This window comes from Callospermophilus lateralis, chromosome 2, assembly GCF_048772815.1.
Source record: "Callospermophilus lateralis isolate mCalLat2 chromosome 2, mCalLat2.hap1, whole genome shotgun sequence".
Classification (NCBI taxonomy): domain Eukaryota; kingdom Metazoa; phylum Chordata; class Mammalia; order Rodentia; family Sciuridae; genus Callospermophilus; species Callospermophilus lateralis.
In genome coordinates, this window is record NC_135306.1 from 74,132,884 (window position 1) to 74,150,954 (window position 18,071).

The window sequence follows — 18,071 nt, forward strand, 5'->3', positions numbered from 1 at the left end:
CCAACCAGAGATGAATACATGACCCAAATCACTTTCAGCAGAGAATGAGAGGAAGAGGGGCCTCCATGCAGGCAGGTTTTGAAATAATCAGCTTGAATTTTGACTAATTCTTACAGCTCAAACAGAAGGCTAGAGAGAGAGTGTAAAATGGGCAGGGGTCTTCATTTCAATTTTTCTTTTTTATTGAAATAAATTTTATTTTTGATTTTCAGAAGTAAAAAAGTTATAACACTTTATATAAACAGTTAACAAGGCATTTGATATCAAGTTAACTTCATATACCATGAATGATTATTTTTCTTTTCTTGAAAACACTCAAATACGCTTACATCACATTCTTTAAAAGACACACTTAAGGATACTTGCATTTAACAATTTCCGTGAATAACAAAACGCTAGTACATCCAAGTATTTCATGACACTTAAAATATTGTTATATGTCAATTTAACCTCTTAGGAATTTTGCATTTCTCACAATGAGAAAGTAGAAAACAATATATAATTAAAAAGAGCAAAACTGAATCATGTATTCTCTTTGTCAAAAGAAAACAGATTAAGTGTGGGGATCAACATAACCATGGAGACTGCTTATTTTTCTGTCCTTTACCTCTGGCTCAGGAGACAATAAATAATAATGCACAATTTATTGATGAATATGAATTTGCTATCAAATTCTTCCCTATTTTATAAGGAAAGCAAATAGGTTTAATATTTAAGAGAAGAATCAACATAAAACAATTTTGGTATTATCACAATTCAAGTAATGTCCGCAGGACATTTAGAAAACAGGTCACTGACCATTTGCCCATTTGGAGAAATTAGGGAATCCTAAATCTACATAAAGAAAAAATTCAAAACATTTTTTTACCCTCACACATATTGTTTTTCCTCTGCACAAAGGTCAGATTGAATGTCTTTTGGAGATCACTTCTGCTATGACTTGTGTTGAGAGCCTCAGCTGAAGGGGCCCCAGCAAACTTCCAGCTGATTGGCTCACAGCGGCCCCAGCAAACTTCCAGCTACCAGCTGATTGGCTCCTCTGCGGTGATGCACATTGGGCTGTTTCCCCACCCTTTCAGACCACAGAGCTGCTCATTGGGGGACTCTTTTGGCTCCGCCCACGTGACCCAGCCAATTGGCCTCAAGAGCAGGAGGAGTGGGGGGTTGGGAGGCTCATGGGAAGCCGGTGGTGGCAGTTGGGCTCTGAGGAAATTCCTGAAGAGCTCGTGTGGTGCAGCCTGTGTGTTCTAAAAATAAAGTTCGTTTCTGCTTGACAAGTGGCTTGTGAATTGTGCCCAGCCAGACTGTGGCAGATTTGGATATGGATTAAAGTGTCCCTCGAGGGCTCACAAATGGAACTCTTAGTCCCCAATGTTAAGAAATGGTGGTACTTTTAAAAGATGACCCTAGTGAAAGGTCACTATTGATCCTCCCCTCTGTCTGGTGTCCTATCTCACCACCTTCTCTCATGCCCTCCCGCATAGATTGTATGCCATCTACTATAAAGTAATTGGCCAGAGGCCTTGCCACAGCCAATGCTATCCTACTTGTGGACTTTCAGCTTCCAAAATTATGAACCATCCTTTCTTTATAAGTAACCTAGCCTCAGGTACTTTATTATAGTTCTTGAAAACAGACTAATACAACTTCTATCTATTTTAGCAACTTCATGTAAATAGAAAGCAACCTTTATTTTTAAGTAAGATCATAACATTATTTTTAAACTGCAAATGGGACTCTCATGTCAGTTAAATAGTGAATTCTTAAAGACAGTTATTGGCCATAATTAAGGAGTGTGATGTGAAGCTCTCAAATTATTTATTTTTAACTCAAGTAAAGACTATAAGGCTACTGCAGTCATTTCTTCATCTGAGTCTTTTGATTCACCTTTTGTTTCCATTTTCCCTAAATTTTTATCTGTAGTTAAAATAGTTTTCCTCTTGCCCTTATCAAGAACTGCATCATTAGCACAAAGGTTTCTTATTTTAATGTTTGTTAATTTCTTCAGATAAAAATCCCATTCCCTAAAGGTTTTCAGATTGTTTGCATTTAAAATGGCTGTGCTCTCAAGGCCACGTCCTTCTTACTGCTACCCACTGCTCTGTTTCTGGGGAATAACTGCCTTCCCTGTTCGTCCTTGATACCATTATGTAATTCAATCTGCTCCTGCCCCTGCTAACTCTATTTAAATACCTTTGATGACTTCACAAGCATCTTTCATTGAATACCCCATTTTGGGGGGATCCAGATGATTTTGAAACCACTACAATTTTCCACCAATAAGATTGAGACGCAAGGCCTCTTCATTCTTCTATTTTCCTTTTTCCATTGTTCGTGGGCCTCTCTCATAATGTAAGCTGCTTTTCTACTACTTTTTGTCCTACTTCCCCTCCTGTACTTCTTCCCTTTGGCACTTTAGTCATGGGAACATCCAGGAGGCCGTAGAAAACTCCACACTGCAGTCGGACAACTGCCCACCGCAGCTGCAAAAGTGAACACAGGTACGCCTGCCCAAACACACATGGGCCCCTGGTTGTTTCAAGATGAATGAATAATGAGTCCATCATATATGCACACGGTTCTGATCTTTTTGCCTAATTTTCTCACCCTGTTAATTCTATAAGTCCTCGTTGTGCCTAGTTTTTCCCAGCCCTATGGAATGGCCTCCTGAGAAGGCTAGTGCTCTCCAGCGTATTTTCAGGTTCATAAGAGAGGCTTCCCTCCTGGTTACACCCAAATTTGGACACATATTACAGAAACAGTTTTCTCCAGGATAATTTTTACCAGAGACATTCCAGATCCCTAGCACTAAACTAAAATGCTCAGCTATAATCCTTAACTTCAGTTCTTTGGCTTCCCTTCCTTACAACAAAATGGATCATCTGCAATAGACTGTTTTATTCTCCAAAGTAGTTGTAGTTCTCTTCCTTCCAAATACAAAAAAGAAAAGAGAGAAAAGAAAAGAAAAGGAGAAACTTGACGCAAAGGAAATTGTTTTAAACAGGCTCATGCCACTTTTCTCAAATTTAGCTTTGTAATTACCTTCCAACCCTTCAAAACTTAATTAAAAGTCTATCTACTTCAAAGACCATTTCCCAAATAATTGGAAGAGACTTTTCCATTCCTAAGGCAATGAACACACCAACAGGCGTTACTATTCATATTGTCTGCTGAATTCGTAAGCTCCCTGAAGAAGGGGGGAAATTCTGATTAATTTACATATCATTTATTTAAGGAAGAGATAGAAATGATAAAGATGGTATTGGGAGGGGGAGGAGGAAGGAAGAAAGGAGAGAAGGGAAAAAGAGAAGAAAGAAAGAGTCGTATGTCCCTCTGGAGATGGCCCATATCCCCCCTTGAATGTGTGTGAATTCTTTGCTTTACTCCCAAAGCTTCTTACCTAGGCATTCTCCCTTGACCATGCATTAATTTGTGTCTCTGAAAGAGAGAGAGAGAGAGAGAGAGAGAGAGAGTAGGATGGAGGGTAGGAAGAAAGGGAAGAGGAAAGGAGATGGAGCTGGGAAAGAGAAACAAAAGGAACTGGCTGGACAGGGTAGAAATATTTCAGGTAATCACCCAGGCAAGGTGTTTACAAATGTCCTAGGAAGAAGGAATTAGAAGGCCACAACAGAGTTTCATGTTATTTCAGATTGATTTTCTAAATATTTATGTTATACCCCAAACTGCTTCCCTGAAGATCTCCTACCTTGCAACGTACCTTTGAAACATAATGAGGTTCTTCTTGCTAGTCCTGAATGAGGTGCAGTGCTTTGGTCCTCTGGTGGTGATGTTAACTTTATAGAGTAGACAGTTCTTTCCAATGAAATGCTACTGCTTTAATAGTAATTGGTGATGCTAAAATTCAAAAGTGCTTGGTATCCAGGGCCTTCCCAGATGTGCTGGTGATATTGGCACCTGTGCTGTCCTTCTTGTGACTGGGGGAATTCAGCCAGAAGGGCTTCCAGAACCATGAGAGAGACGTGTCTGAGCAAGGAGTTGTACTAGTCTTGGGAGTGAGATTCTGAGGGTAAAAAAGCCATTGTCTGTTCAGTTGCTGGACTGTGTGAAAGTCTACACATAGAGAGACACTGGGCAGGTCAGTAACAGAGGGCAGTCTCTGAACCCGTGATGTAAAGTTTCCATGGAGAATTCCATAAGAAATGTATGGAAAATTTACAGAATGCGGGGAGGGGAGAGGAGGGGAGAGGAAGGGAGATAGGAAGGGGATAGGAAAGGCAGCAGAATACAACAGACACTAGTATGGCAGTATGTATAAACGTGGTGTATAATCAGTGTGACCCTGCAATCTGTACACGTGGGAATAATAAGAATTCATACCCCATTTGAAACAAATGTATGATATATGATATGTCAAGATCAATGTAATGTTTTGAGCAACTAATAAATTTCTGATGTTTAAAAAATAAATAAATAATAAAAATTTAAAAAATTACAGAATGCTCTAGATCCCTTTCTCTGGATGTTGCTCTGGGAGGATGTGGAGTCACCTCTGTCTCCTGGTGTGGATGTGTGCTTTGACTCCGCCTTCCCGTGGCTGCGGCAGCCATTCAGACCAGCCTGTGGGCCCGAGTGGGAGAGCAGCACTGTGGAAGTCATATGTAGTCACCATGCATTACAGGATTCTAGAAAGTTGTTTGCTTTGGTTGAAATGTGTGCTGTTCAGAATTCAGAAGGGAGGGATGAGGCAGTGGAATGTGATCTGAAGAATACCACACTGTCCCCCTGAAGTTCCATGAGCAGCCAGCTTAGCCAGTTCCTTTGTCCCTTGCTGCTGTTCCGTCTTGTATAAAATGAGAGTTCCTACACAAGTTCCTCTGTCCTTCCAAGGTGCCAGGAAGAATCACCAGCTATTGTTTTGAATGGAAAATACATGTTAAAATTTTCTAAGAGAGAGAGAGAGAGACACACACACACACAGAGAGAGAGGAAAGATGGAGAAAAATTAATGAAATGCCTGGGAAATCTGAGAGAATCACTTATTGATGAATAATCTTTGAGAGGTCTTCCTATAACCGGATGCATGTCATTTTGTTTTACTTTAGGTTTTTGTCCAGAATCTGTAGAATGTATATTTATTAAGAACAAGTTAAGTTTATTGTAAATTATTCTATAGAGCATAATTTATTCAAACACAGGACTTACAGGTTTTCTTCTTTGTTACCTAGACATTTTCAGTACTATTCCAGGTAAGCAGAGTTGAGTAAAGCGCTCATATTTTGAGCTAGTAATATTTGGAGAAGAAACAGCTTTCCTTTTTATATTCTGGATGTAAAAGGTTCTAAATATAAAGCTCAACAACACCCCTGGATGTCAGTACAAGCAAGACAAAGTGAGTATCTTTAGTAACTGAAGCCCCATAGTTGGAGTTTGAGCGGCACTCAGCCGCTGGCCTTCTGGTATACCAGAGCTTAGTGTTGGATTTTAAAATTGATATTAGATGTAAAATTAAAACCATGAACTTTACTATGTTTTTATATAGTAAAAGCATAAGGAAGAACTCTTTTACAATGAAAGCTGGCTAAAGGTGGAGATTACTCTGATTTACCAGCTGCCAAGGATGTGAGAGAAGGTGGAAGGATTTTAGACCTCAGTGACCCTGGGGCTTTTTTGACTTCTAAAATTAGATGTCTGTTAAACTCCTGGCTTCTTTGACTCAAACATGAATGTTTCACTATGACACTCCCCATGTTTATTTCCCCACTTCCTGCAATGCTCTCCAACCCTGCATACATGTGCTCTTCATGTCCGCTTGTTCTTGTCCATGAGGACTTTGATTATCTGTCCCTTGTTCTCCCCTTCATGTATTTAAATTTTATGCTCCTGCTCTCGCCCCAGGGTGGACAAATAAGCCCAGAAATGACTAACAGAGGCAACAGGAAGTGAGGGACAGAGGAGGTGGATAGTACATAGCCTCTCTTAACTTCAAAGAATATTGGCCTAAGGAAAATAGTGGGAAGAATGCTCTAATGGGACACTAGGACCTTGTAGCTACACGTATGTTATTCATGTGTCTCTTTGTGGAAGTAGTTTGTCTTCAATGGGATTTTCTTTCCACCTTTCTATAGGTATTTACTGTTCTCATGCTGTTCGTTGGTTGCCCAGCTTCCTCTATTCACAGACAAAACTTTAGAATCATTATCTTTGATGCTTGTGACCTCTACAAGTAATCCTAGCAAGGACTATTTATGGTTAATATGGTCTCTTTTTTCAGATGGTGAATTCGCATCCTAGGAGGGGCATTAATGTGAATCACTCTCTTCCCTGGTGAACAATCCCTGGAGGAAGACATTTGAAAGCCCTTGGACGACCTGCTGTGGGTCAGGTAGGTACCTATCCTGCTTTCTCTTAGGATTGTACCCTTCCTCTGTCCATTGCCTCTTTGGTGTCTTCCAAAAGACACTACTATCCAATGTGGCTGCTGGAAGGGTAAGAAAAAGACATGACTTTCCAAGGATGACCTCTTTTGAGTGGTGTTAACTATGGATGCACCCACAGAGGTAAACCATAAATACCATTTCTGGGTGTCAAAGTACAGTAACTTTAGGCATACACCTGTAATTAGTGAGTGACAGAGTGAGTGATAGAGGCTGGACTCTACATTAAATCTGTATATTCCAGAGCAAACTCTTCTACCTGATAGTCGTAGCACATCTAGCTTCCCATATTGTTGATTTAAATTTTCTACAACAAATGGAGCTAAAAGCTTTCTTGAAAAAAAATGAAAAAGTAGCCTGAAAAAACAAACAAGGACCCCTTGAACACTGAGATTTTCAACAGACCAATAACCACTGTTCTTTTAGACAAAAAAAAAAAATCTTGGCCACCAAATTTCATGCTGGTTAAGAAGGTTGATTTCCAGCTGGACCAAACAGAAGTAAGATAGCTTCCAGTCCTTATCAGTACAAAGCTGTGAGCAGTTGAAGACCTCTGCCATCTCACCTCAGTGTATCGAAGTTGCCAACCGCCACCAACACAGGATGGCTGGTCTCAGGGATTTGTAAGCACAGCCTCTCTGGTTCAAAGAGGTTGGATTTTGCCCACTTTATGATGACTTCCTCCAGTTGTTCCCATTATGGGATAAGTATAATGATTAGTGTTTCCTGTGCTTAGATCAAAATGATCTGAATTTAGATTTTTTCAAGTTCAATATGGTGGCCCCCTACAGAGAACTCTACTCCACAGTCTCTCTTTCCCTCTTGTCTGCCTTCTTCACACTTCAAATAAAGAAATGTATGGAACCATTGCTAATGGTCTTACAGATAGCACTCACTAAGACCCAAATGAGAGTATTTACTGAAGCTCTGTGACCATACAGGAGTGGGAAAGACTGGTCACTGTAAAGGGTAGCAGGCCTTGCTGTCCTTTTCCTATATACGGTTAGTACCCTTTCTCTCAGGGGGCTGAGCAGGAAGCCAATGGCTACCTGGGTTTTCTTGCATGGATTCTTCCCATATTAAGTTGATTGATGCTGGTCATAATCTTGACACAATTCTGGATGCCAAAATCCAAAATGTTGAAATCCCAAAAGATCAAAATTTCTTTGAAGTCTATAATCCCCAAAATCATAATCCCAAAGAATTAAAGTCCAGAATGCTGAAATCTGAGAATTAAAATCCTAAAAACCTGTAAATCTCATGGAAAAAAAAAAGACTGTGTAAGAGGGTTAGAAATCAGTTCCTAGAAACTGGAAATCCATATGCAGCAAAATGAAATTAAAACTCTCTCTCTCACCATGCACAAAACTCAAAGTGGGTCAAGGACCTACGAATTAGACCAGAGACCTTTCACCTAATAGAGGAAAAAGCGGCCCAAATCTTTATCACATCAAATTAGGCCCCACCTTCCTTAATAAGACTCCTAGAGCACAAGAAATAAAATCAAGAATTAATAAATGGGATGGATTCATACTAAAAAGCTTCTTCTCAGCAAAAGGAACAATCGATGTGGTGAAGAAAGAGCCTACCTTTTGGGAGAAAATTTTTGCCACATGCACATCAGATAGAGCACTAATCTCCAGGATACACAAAGAACTCAAAAAATTTAACACAAAAAAAAACCGCACAATAAATGGAATAAGGTGCTGAACAGACACCTCTCAGAAGAAGATTTACAATCAATCAGCAAATGTATGAAAAAATGCTCAACATCTCTAGTAATTAGAGAAATGCAAATCAAAACTACTCTAAGATTTCCTCTCATGCCAATAAGAATGACAGTTATCAAGAATACAAACAACAAGAAGTGTTGGCAAGGATGTGGGGGAAAAGACACACACATACATTGCTAGTGAGACTGCAAATTGGTACAACCAATCAGGAAAGTAGTATGGAGATTCCTTGGAAAACTTGGAATGGACCACCATTTGACCCAGCTATCCCACTCCTCAGTCTATACCCAAAGGACTTAAAATCAGCATATTATAGTAATACAACCACATCAATTTTTATAGCAACTCAATTCACAATAGCTAATCTGTGGAACCAACCTAGATGCCCTTCAATAAATGATAAAGAAACTGTGGTATATATACACAATGGAATATTACTCATCTTTAAAAGAGAACAAAATTATGTCATTTGAAGGTAAATGGATGGAGTTGGAGAATATCATGCTAAGTGAAGTTAGCCAATCCCCACAAACCAAAGACTGAATGTTCTCTTTGATAAGTAGATACTGTTCCATAATGGGGAGGGGGGCATGGGAAAAACGGAGGAACTTTGATTGGGCAAAGAGGAGGGAGGGGAGGGTCGGGGAGGGATTATGAGGGCAGGAAAGATGGTGAAATGAGACAGACATCATTACCCTAGGTACATGTATGACTTCACATATGGTGAGATGCTACATCATGTACAACCAGAGAAATGAAAAGTTGTGCTGCTGCAATTGTGTACAATGAATCAACATGCATTCTGCTGTCATATTACCTAATTTGAATAATAAATAATTTTTTTTAAAAAAGAAATAAGTTCCAAGGAAGGGATTATCCATGTGATACAGCAACAAAAATTTTGTTTAAAATGTCTGCACTGGCCTTCCTTTCAGTTGAAGAAATTACAGTTGCCTTTAATAAATTAAAGCCACATTTTCCTGAAGAAGACAGAAAATTTACTGACTGGTTGGAAAATAATTATGTACACAGTAGGATAAGAAGACACGTATAGGCAATGGTGTTACTGTTCAGTCAGTAGTATTGTTCTCACCAAATCTGTGGCCTGTACATGAATGCGTGCAGAATGAATTTCCAAATACCCAAACAACCTAGATGCATGACACACAAAATGGGAAAATCTAACAGGAAATGCTTATGTTGGTATATGTATATAGCCAATCATAGAATTTCAGAAAGATCAAGACCACATAGAGAAATGAATGTGAATGTTTTCTCCAAGAAGAGTATGCCCAGAAAGAAAAAAGCAGGTATTCATGACGATGCAAGCCTTCAAATACAATTAACGATGTGAAAGTCAGCCAACTCTTATGCTCCAGCTCCCTACAATTGCCCACAGCCTATCCCTGTAATACAGTTTTTCACACATTGAATTTTGTTTTTAGTGTTTTTCCTTCCTTTTTTAAACATTTTTTTATTATTTAAAAAACTTAGCATTATTTATTTATAGTTATCTAAACTTTGTATCTCATTTTTGCATAATTTCCAATACTGGAGGTATATATCCTATAAGAACTTTTAGAGAGTTCTAATTTATCTTATGCAATTTTTGCAGCTCTGACTCCAATAACAGTACATTGTCACAATGTTGTCTTTATGTGTAACCATTGCCTGTGTACATAAAAGTGTGGACATTTCCTTAATAAATGTGTATTTGCATTTGTGAATAAAATTTCTTGGCTCTTTGAACAACTGCATATGGGTGGTAACCCATCATAGTTTTTGATCTATTTCATGAAAAGTCTTAGCTTGTCTATCATAGTATTTCAGATGACCACAGTTATAAAGGCAGGTGCACAAAATTGCCAACTACAGTAACATGCATTTACACATTTCTCTTTTTGATCATTTTCCTTTTTATTTTACAATACTTGCTATTGACTCCAGAGGAACTCTACCACTGAGCTACACCCAGGGCCCTTTTGGTTTTCAAATTTCCCAGGCTGACCTCAAAATCATGATCTTCCTGCCTCCATCTCACAAGTCACTGTGATTACAGGCATGTGTCATTATACTTGACATGATCTATTTTTTATGAACAAAATTTATGTGTTCCTGACACAACCACATTAATGTTTATTGCACCTTAATTCATAATAACTAAGCTATGGAACTAACCTAGGTGCCCTTCAACAGATGAATGAATATATACACAGTGGAGTATTACTCAGCCAGAAAGAAGAATGACTTTATGACATTTGCCAGCAAATGGATGGATAGAGGGACTGTCATGCTAAGTGAAATAAGCCAGTCTCAAATAAACAAAAGTGGAATGTTTTCTGTGATATATGGAAGCTAACCCATAAAAAGGAGTGGGGGGTGAGTGGAAGAATACAGGTGCAGTAGATTAGACAATGGGGAACGGAGGGAAAATGTGTCAGATTCATTCTGTTGTCTTTTCTTTTCCTATGAAAATGTGTCAGATTCATTCTGTTGTCTCAAGGAAAGACAACAGAATGAATCTGACATATTTTTACCATGTACATATATGAAAACAACACAGTGAATACCACCATCATGTATATCCATAAGAATAGGATTCTAACATGGGATATATTTCATGCTTGTATAATTATATCAAAATGAATTCCACAGTCATACATAACTAAAAAGAACCAATAAGTTTTTAAAAAGTAAGTAATGTTTATCTGTTCGTAGCTATTTTACCCATGAGACTATCTTAGCATAGCTATGTTCATACTTGCAAAATATATATTATTACTGCTCATTGCATAGAGTGGCCTATATAGTCTTCTACCTTGTTTTATGTTTTTTAAATAATTTTTCATTAATATGCAAATAAGTGTCTTTTAAATATTTTTTTCAATTATTTATTTTCCAGAATTAGATTTTTGAGTTTTTGATCTTTGGGAATTTTAGATACTAGGGATTTTGCTCTTGGGTTATTTTTGTTTATCTATATGGGGTGCTGGAGTCAAGCCTAGGCCCGCACAAATGCTGAGCACATGCTCCACCCCTGTTCCTAGACCTTTCCATGTTGCTTCACTTATGCTCTTTGAGATTGTGTTTTGGAGGATTATGGCCGACCCAGGTAGATACATCCTTTCTTCAGGAGTTGCTAAGACATCAAAACCCCGTGGTATCCTTCTCTCACAAGACATTGCTGGCAAAGCCAGCTTGTAAGATTTGCTCAGTTTATGCCACTCAGAATCCAATTTCTACTTAGTTTTCCACCTTCTCTCCTAGTCCACTGCCAACCCTGTGCCCCATTAGTCTGCTCAGCAGACTCAGTCCTACTCCCAAGCACTTACTCACACCATCACCCTTTTAATACTGCCTGAATTGCCTCATTCTTATGGTTTGTGGTGTGTGTGTGTGTGTGTGTGTGTGTGTGTGTGTATTTGTCTGTCTATGTTCTGCTTCTCTATATTCTATTCATTCTTTAGGGTTTACTACAGTCTGTTCTTTTTCTCTGAAGTCTTTCCTTTTCTTTCCTTCCCCCTCTTTAACCTCACTGCCCAAAATATGAAATCCAAAAGCAGTATGCAGATTTCTTGGAAAACTTGGAATGGAACTAGCATTTGACTCAGCTATCCAACTCCTTGGTCTATACCCAAAGGACTTAAACTCAGCATACTACAGGGACACAGCCACAACAATGTTTATAGCAGCTCAATTCACAATAGCTAAACTGTGGAGCCAACATAGATGTCCTTCAATAGATGAATGGATAAAGAAACTGTGGTATATATACACAATGGAATATTACTCAGAAATAAAAGAGAATAAAATTGTGGCATTTGAGGGTAAATGGATGGAGTTGGAGAATATCATGCTAAATGAAGTTAGCCAATCCTTCAAAACCAAAAGCTGAATGTTCTCTCTGATAAGTGGATGCTGATCCATAATGGGACAGGCATGGGAAAAATGGTGGAACTTTGGGCAAAGGGGAGGAAGGGGAGGGAAGGGGATGGGATATGGGGACAGGAAAGATGGTAAAATGAGATGAACATCATTACCCTAGGTACATGTGTGACTGCACATATGGTGAGATGCTAATCATGTACAACCAAAGAAATGAAAAGTTGTGGTGCAATGAATCAAAACACATTCTGCTGTCATATATACCTAACTAAAATAAACTAATTAATTTTAAAAATATGAGATCCATGTTTTTTAAGCAACAGCCGCTTAGGTAAGTTTAAGAAAAGCAAACTACCTAGCTCCACCCTGGATACACTGAATCAGATTTTGTAATTTAACAAGATCCCCAGATGAGCCTTGTTAGCATTAATTTGGATTTTGGGAAGCACTGTTGTAAAACACATCCTGCATAACTCATTTGCCAGTTAGCAGCTGTTTCTCCAAATAGATTTATGCTCCTGAGAGAGTAACCCTGAGTTTTTGTTCTATCCTAGTGCCATGCTCATAGTAAATACTGGCTGACTGTCCTAAAGTCATTCAATAACTATCTAGCAAGACACTGCTAGACTCCAAGGACACCAATACAATTGGACTATATTCTCTTAAATGTTTCCAGATATTTCTTTCTACCTAAATTCTATTGCCCTCACCAGGCATGGTGACACATGCCTATAATCCCAGTGCTCAGGAGACTGAAGCAGTGGATCATGAGTTCAAAGACAGCCTCAGCAATTTAGCAAGGCCCTAAGCAACTTAGAGAGACCCTGTCTCTAAATAAAAAATATAAAGAAGGCTAGGGACGTGGCTCAGTGGTTAAGTGCTCCTGGGTTCAATCCCTGAAGCCAAATATATAAATAAATTAATTTAAAAAAATTCTATTACCCTAGGTCTATACACCAGCTGAAATAATGGGATTTAGGTGCTTCTGAAAAACAGTTGTTTCTCTTTCAGGTAGAAAATTAAAATGTTTTCTGAGTCCATCACAGGATGACTAACTAGATGCTCTAAATTCCTTTATGTTCTCACTAGCACACAGGACCTGGCTGGCTTAACTACAGTGCTCTATTAGAAGAAAAAATTCCAGATACAATGTAAGGAAAAGGGACATTGCCAGTCCCTTCCATCCTCAATCAGTTGTGGGAATGAGAAATTGGAGGTGGGGAATAGGTTACATGACATGTTTGCTTTCCCCATTCCTGGCTACTTCTCTGGATCAGGAACACACAGAAAAGCTTTTATATCACTTTTGTTTGAATTCTTGTGAATGTGGAAGAAGAGAAACCAAAATACCACTTGACCTTGCTTGATTAGGGACTAAATGCAAGTTCCAACTTTACCTCAGGAGACCTGCTACTCCAAACCTAAAAAGCATCCCACTGAGCAAATGGGAATGCCAGAGAGGAAGAAAACAGACCTTGAGGTAAGTACACAAACAGTGAGCACTAAGAGAACATTGTAAGGCAGAAACAAAATGTTTATAAAGAAATTGGAGATGGCTACTGTATTACCCATTGCTTTCTTCCATGTGATTCAAGATGGCTACTGCAGTTATTACATCTGCCTTCTCAACAGTGGGAAGCAGAATGTGGAGGGGAGATAAGCCTAAGCACCCACACCCTTCTAACGAACAAGGTGAGGTGATAAATGGTATGCTCAGGTGAGGTACATGAGCAGAGTTTAGTAAAAGAACATTGAGGAGCGTGAGCTGAGAGAAAAGTAACAAAGGATAGTCCAGATATCGGAGATTATCAATGGGAGAGCCCTTGCCACCACTAGGTGTGAATGGACAGGGAGATGGAAGGAGGGCTCCCTTATCTACAGAGAGATCAGGAGGTGTGGCCAATGATAAAATGTACCAGGCCAACTTATAGACTAGTACAACAGAGAAGATATTTCTTTCAAGTGACTTCAGAGCAAATTATTTTGAATATAAATCCCTAGTGATGAATATCTGGTTTAAAAAAAAAAAAAGAACTGCAAATAAATCACAATACCCCCAATTATCTTATAGTTTGCAGGAGTCCAAAACCTCTACTTTCTCAAGGTCTCCTCTTGGTGCCTTGTTGGCCAAACAGAAATGGAAGTCAAAGGTCAAGAGAGTTCATTGATTTGTTCCATATGATTTCATTTTGAAGGGTGGAAAAAAGATGGGAAAGGCATAGAATTGGTTTTGAGGGACAACCAGAACACACCCAGGTTATCTCTTCTTATCTCCACATAACACTTAGTCTTCTATTTCATTGGCCAGAATTAAGTTGCATGGCCACACACAAAATGTGTGGCTCTATGGCTGGTAAACACCAGGTTGCTCATTATCAAAGAAGAAGGTCTGAATGAATTCAGAGAGGCAATAATCAATTTCTGTAATGTAGGCTGTTCCCTGGCATAAAATTATCATGGTACATTTTCCTACCTACTGTCTTTAATGAAATGGATACATTTTAATAGTAACTGTTTACTAACGTCCTATTGTTGAAACTATGCATGCTATTAGGTATTGGTTACTAAAATCTTCTGCCTTTGAATCTAACCTATTTTTAAAGGAGGGTAAAAGTCATTAGTTACCATTCCCAGCTGAGTGGATAATACTCTTTGATATACCTGAAAAAGGCCTCCCCTTATGTAGCCTCCTGGTCAGCAGAACTGCTTTTCTCAATGAGCAATTGAGTACAATATTCCTGCATATGATGCAGCATACAGAACACAGAATTCCTCCCAAGTCTCCTGAATTTTCTGCCCTCTGTGCCAGAGGGCACATTTAGCGCCCCAGTTCTCCTTCTTGGACTACTTAAAAGCAGTGGACTCACATCTTTTTCCCATTTCTATTGATATTCTTTATAATATTAATGTTTGTGAACTGAAAATCAGATTAACTTCCACTAAAAGTAGAAAGATTCAGCAAGAGAGTTATGGAAACACCATGGTTTTTAGGTAGAGGTTTTTATTTCTGAACTTAATCACCTATGAGGAAAAGGGACTGGGGTTCCTGAAGTTCTCAACATGGGGTCACTGGTCTCAGTGCCTGACAATCACACATGCTATTGCAATGGAAATCCAGTACTAACATAGCCCTCCAATAACCTTCCTGGGAGATTTATCCCTTCCATGCCTCTAACAAAATCTTAAGATGCATGAGGAACAGATTTAGTCACTTAATATAATATTTCTATGTCTTTTTGAAGGTACAGATATTTGGGCTGAACAATTAATATCCTGTTAATTTAAGATTGTCACAAACCAGAATATAAATCTTATCTTGAAAATGTATATGCATGCAAATAGAAGAAAAGGAAATGAGAATTAGATATGGTATAGGGAAGAATGGCATATTTAATATGTATCCCAAAAGTCTGCTTTCATGATAAAAAGTCAGATATCTGAAACTTTGTGTACAAATTGATTTGCTTTGCAAGTGGCACAGAAAACTTAAGAGTGATACATCATCTTTAGCTTCTCTAGTGTTTAGGGGGAACAAAACAAACAGAAAATGCTCACTGGTTTATGTCTGATGAGAATCAAGTCACATTTCACATAATGGCAGATCTGCATAACTGAAATTAAACTGTTGTATCACAATGTCAAAAGTCTACAAGGCAAAAATAAATTGTGGTTCTTATTTTCTTCTTGGAGATTCTGTAATAAACCATTTTTCCCCTCCACTCATCTTCCCAATTTCTATCCTCTTATTTTCATAAATAAGCAGATAAAAATATCAGTCTCTCAACTAATTTGGGCTTGTGATTGAAACTGCACAGAGGATTAAATGGTCAACTAACAGAAGAGTGATTTAAAAGCCATCCCACCCTCTTTTTGTATTCCTCGATGAATGCTTTGACAAGATGCCACTGAAGTGTCTCAGTATTGATGTGGACACAAAGGCAAGAAGCTCATGATTAACATGAGACAAAATATGACAGCTTTTCACACAGTGAATATACTCATTTCTAATGATTCCTAATTTGGTGTGCCATGCTGATATGAGGTTTACAAATGGGAAAGGAGAATTTTACTGTTCTCCTTCTAATATTACACACACAACCAATTATATGCAAACCCTGGATGGCTAAAGAAATGTATTTGAACAACACTTCTGTTTTGGTCAAGAATAGCAAAGGAGAAATAAAAGAAATAATTGGGGATAAAGCACAATGAAACAAACAATAATAAAATGTCCTGAAATTGTGGAGGAAGGCAAATGGGAATGAAGCAGCCTGTCTCCTAAGACCATCAAAAGATGGTATGAAAAATGGAGAAAAACCTGTGTCCAATATCAGGATGGACTTAGGGGAATAAAGAAAGAAAACATAAAATAATACCAGTTAAAAAATTAAAGATCAGGGTCCTGACCCATTATATTACAGGTCATATTAAATTTCAAAGAAAGTACCTGGTTCTAGCAGGTGTGGTTGGGATGGGGAGTTGAGTGTTCAGTTGTGGCCAATAGACCCCAAGTGGCAATATTTAAACCTGGTGGTTTAAACACTCTCACGTTTATAGTCTCAGAAAATCCAACTCATTAATGCTTCCACTATGATTGAACCTATAAATGCTGAGTCACACAAATAAAACTCTCAAGAGGCTGTGAGGTATAAACCATAGCAACAATTTAATAATTTACAGTGAAGACCACAGCTCTCAGGAGGAGAGCCTATTTTCTTCCTATTAAAAAGCCACACAAAAAGGCAAATAAAATTCAGAAGTTGTCGCACGAGCACGGAAGTTTACTATGGGTTACAAATATGTAATTTAATGGAGACAACGGTCTGTGCAAACATATTCACAACAGGGGTTAACTGCAGAGCAGGTATCTTCTTGCCATGAGAATATGCTTTAGAGACGTGACCTTTGGGACTTTTTTTTCTTTGCTGACTCTCTTTTGTCTTTATTTCACTTCTATCCACTTCTTTCTGGGATATCTTCTTTCTGTAACATCAGCTAGGTATTATTAATGTTGTTGTTATTACTTTTATTTTAATCTGTCCTTTAGATCATTTCATTTCCTTAAAGCACGTCTGGCCTGCATCTGCCAGCTGGATGTACCATATATTGAAAATATTTTTGTTCAGTGGTAGAACACTCACCTAGCATGTGTGAGGCACAGGGTTCAATTCTCAGCACCACATAAATGAGTAAAATAAAGATCCGTTGACGACTCAAAAAATATTTTTTTAAAAAAAGTGTCTGTACTGAACATGTATATACTCTTGTTGTCATCTTCCCTTGAAAATGTAGTATAAAGTCTATTTGTTGGGCTGGAGATGTGGCTCAAGCGGTAGTGCACTGGCCTGGCATGTGTGCAACCCGGGTTCGATCCTCAGCACCACATACCCACAAAGATGTTGTGTCCACTGAGAACTAAAAAATAACTATTAAAAAAATTCTCTCTCTCTCTCTCTCTCTCTCTCTCTCTCTCTCTCTCTCTCTCTTTGAAAAAAAAGTCTATTTGCATAGCATTTACATTGTAATAGGTACTACAAGTAATGTAGAGGCTATTTAAAGTATATAGGAGAATGTACATAGATTATGCACAAATCCTTCACCATTTGACATCAGACACTTGAGCATCTGCAGATTTGGTACCCACAGGCAGTTCTACAACCAATGTCCCATGGCTACCAAGGAATGATTGTACTCTAAAGCACCTTACTACTCAAAGTACAGTCTGGGGACCAGCAGCATGAATGACACCTGGAATCATGTTGGAAATGCAAAACCTCAGGCCCCACCCCAGACATACTGAATCAGATTGTGCAATTTAATAAGACTGTCAGGGATTCAGGTGCACATTAATATTTAGGATGCATTTCCCTGTCTCCTTCCTTCTATCTCTACCTCTCCTTCCATCACTCTCCCCTTGACCTTTGCCCTTATAACTGGGTCAACTCTAATTCAATATTGAGGGTAATCTCAGGTATAATCTTTTCTCTACACTAACCCATTATGTTTTGAATTTATATCTTAAGTGTCAAAATAACATATTCATTTTTAAGGCTATGTT

At 38.4% G+C, this 18,071-nt stretch overlaps 1 pseudogene; it reads right to left on the minus strand.

The window, feature by feature from the left end:
• Positions 1-1,840: 1,840 nt before the first annotated feature.
• On the minus strand, positions 1,841-4,630 carry LOC143386374 (translation machinery-associated protein 16 pseudogene; annotated as a pseudogene).
• Between the last annotated feature and the right edge of the window lie 13,441 nt (positions 4,631-18,071).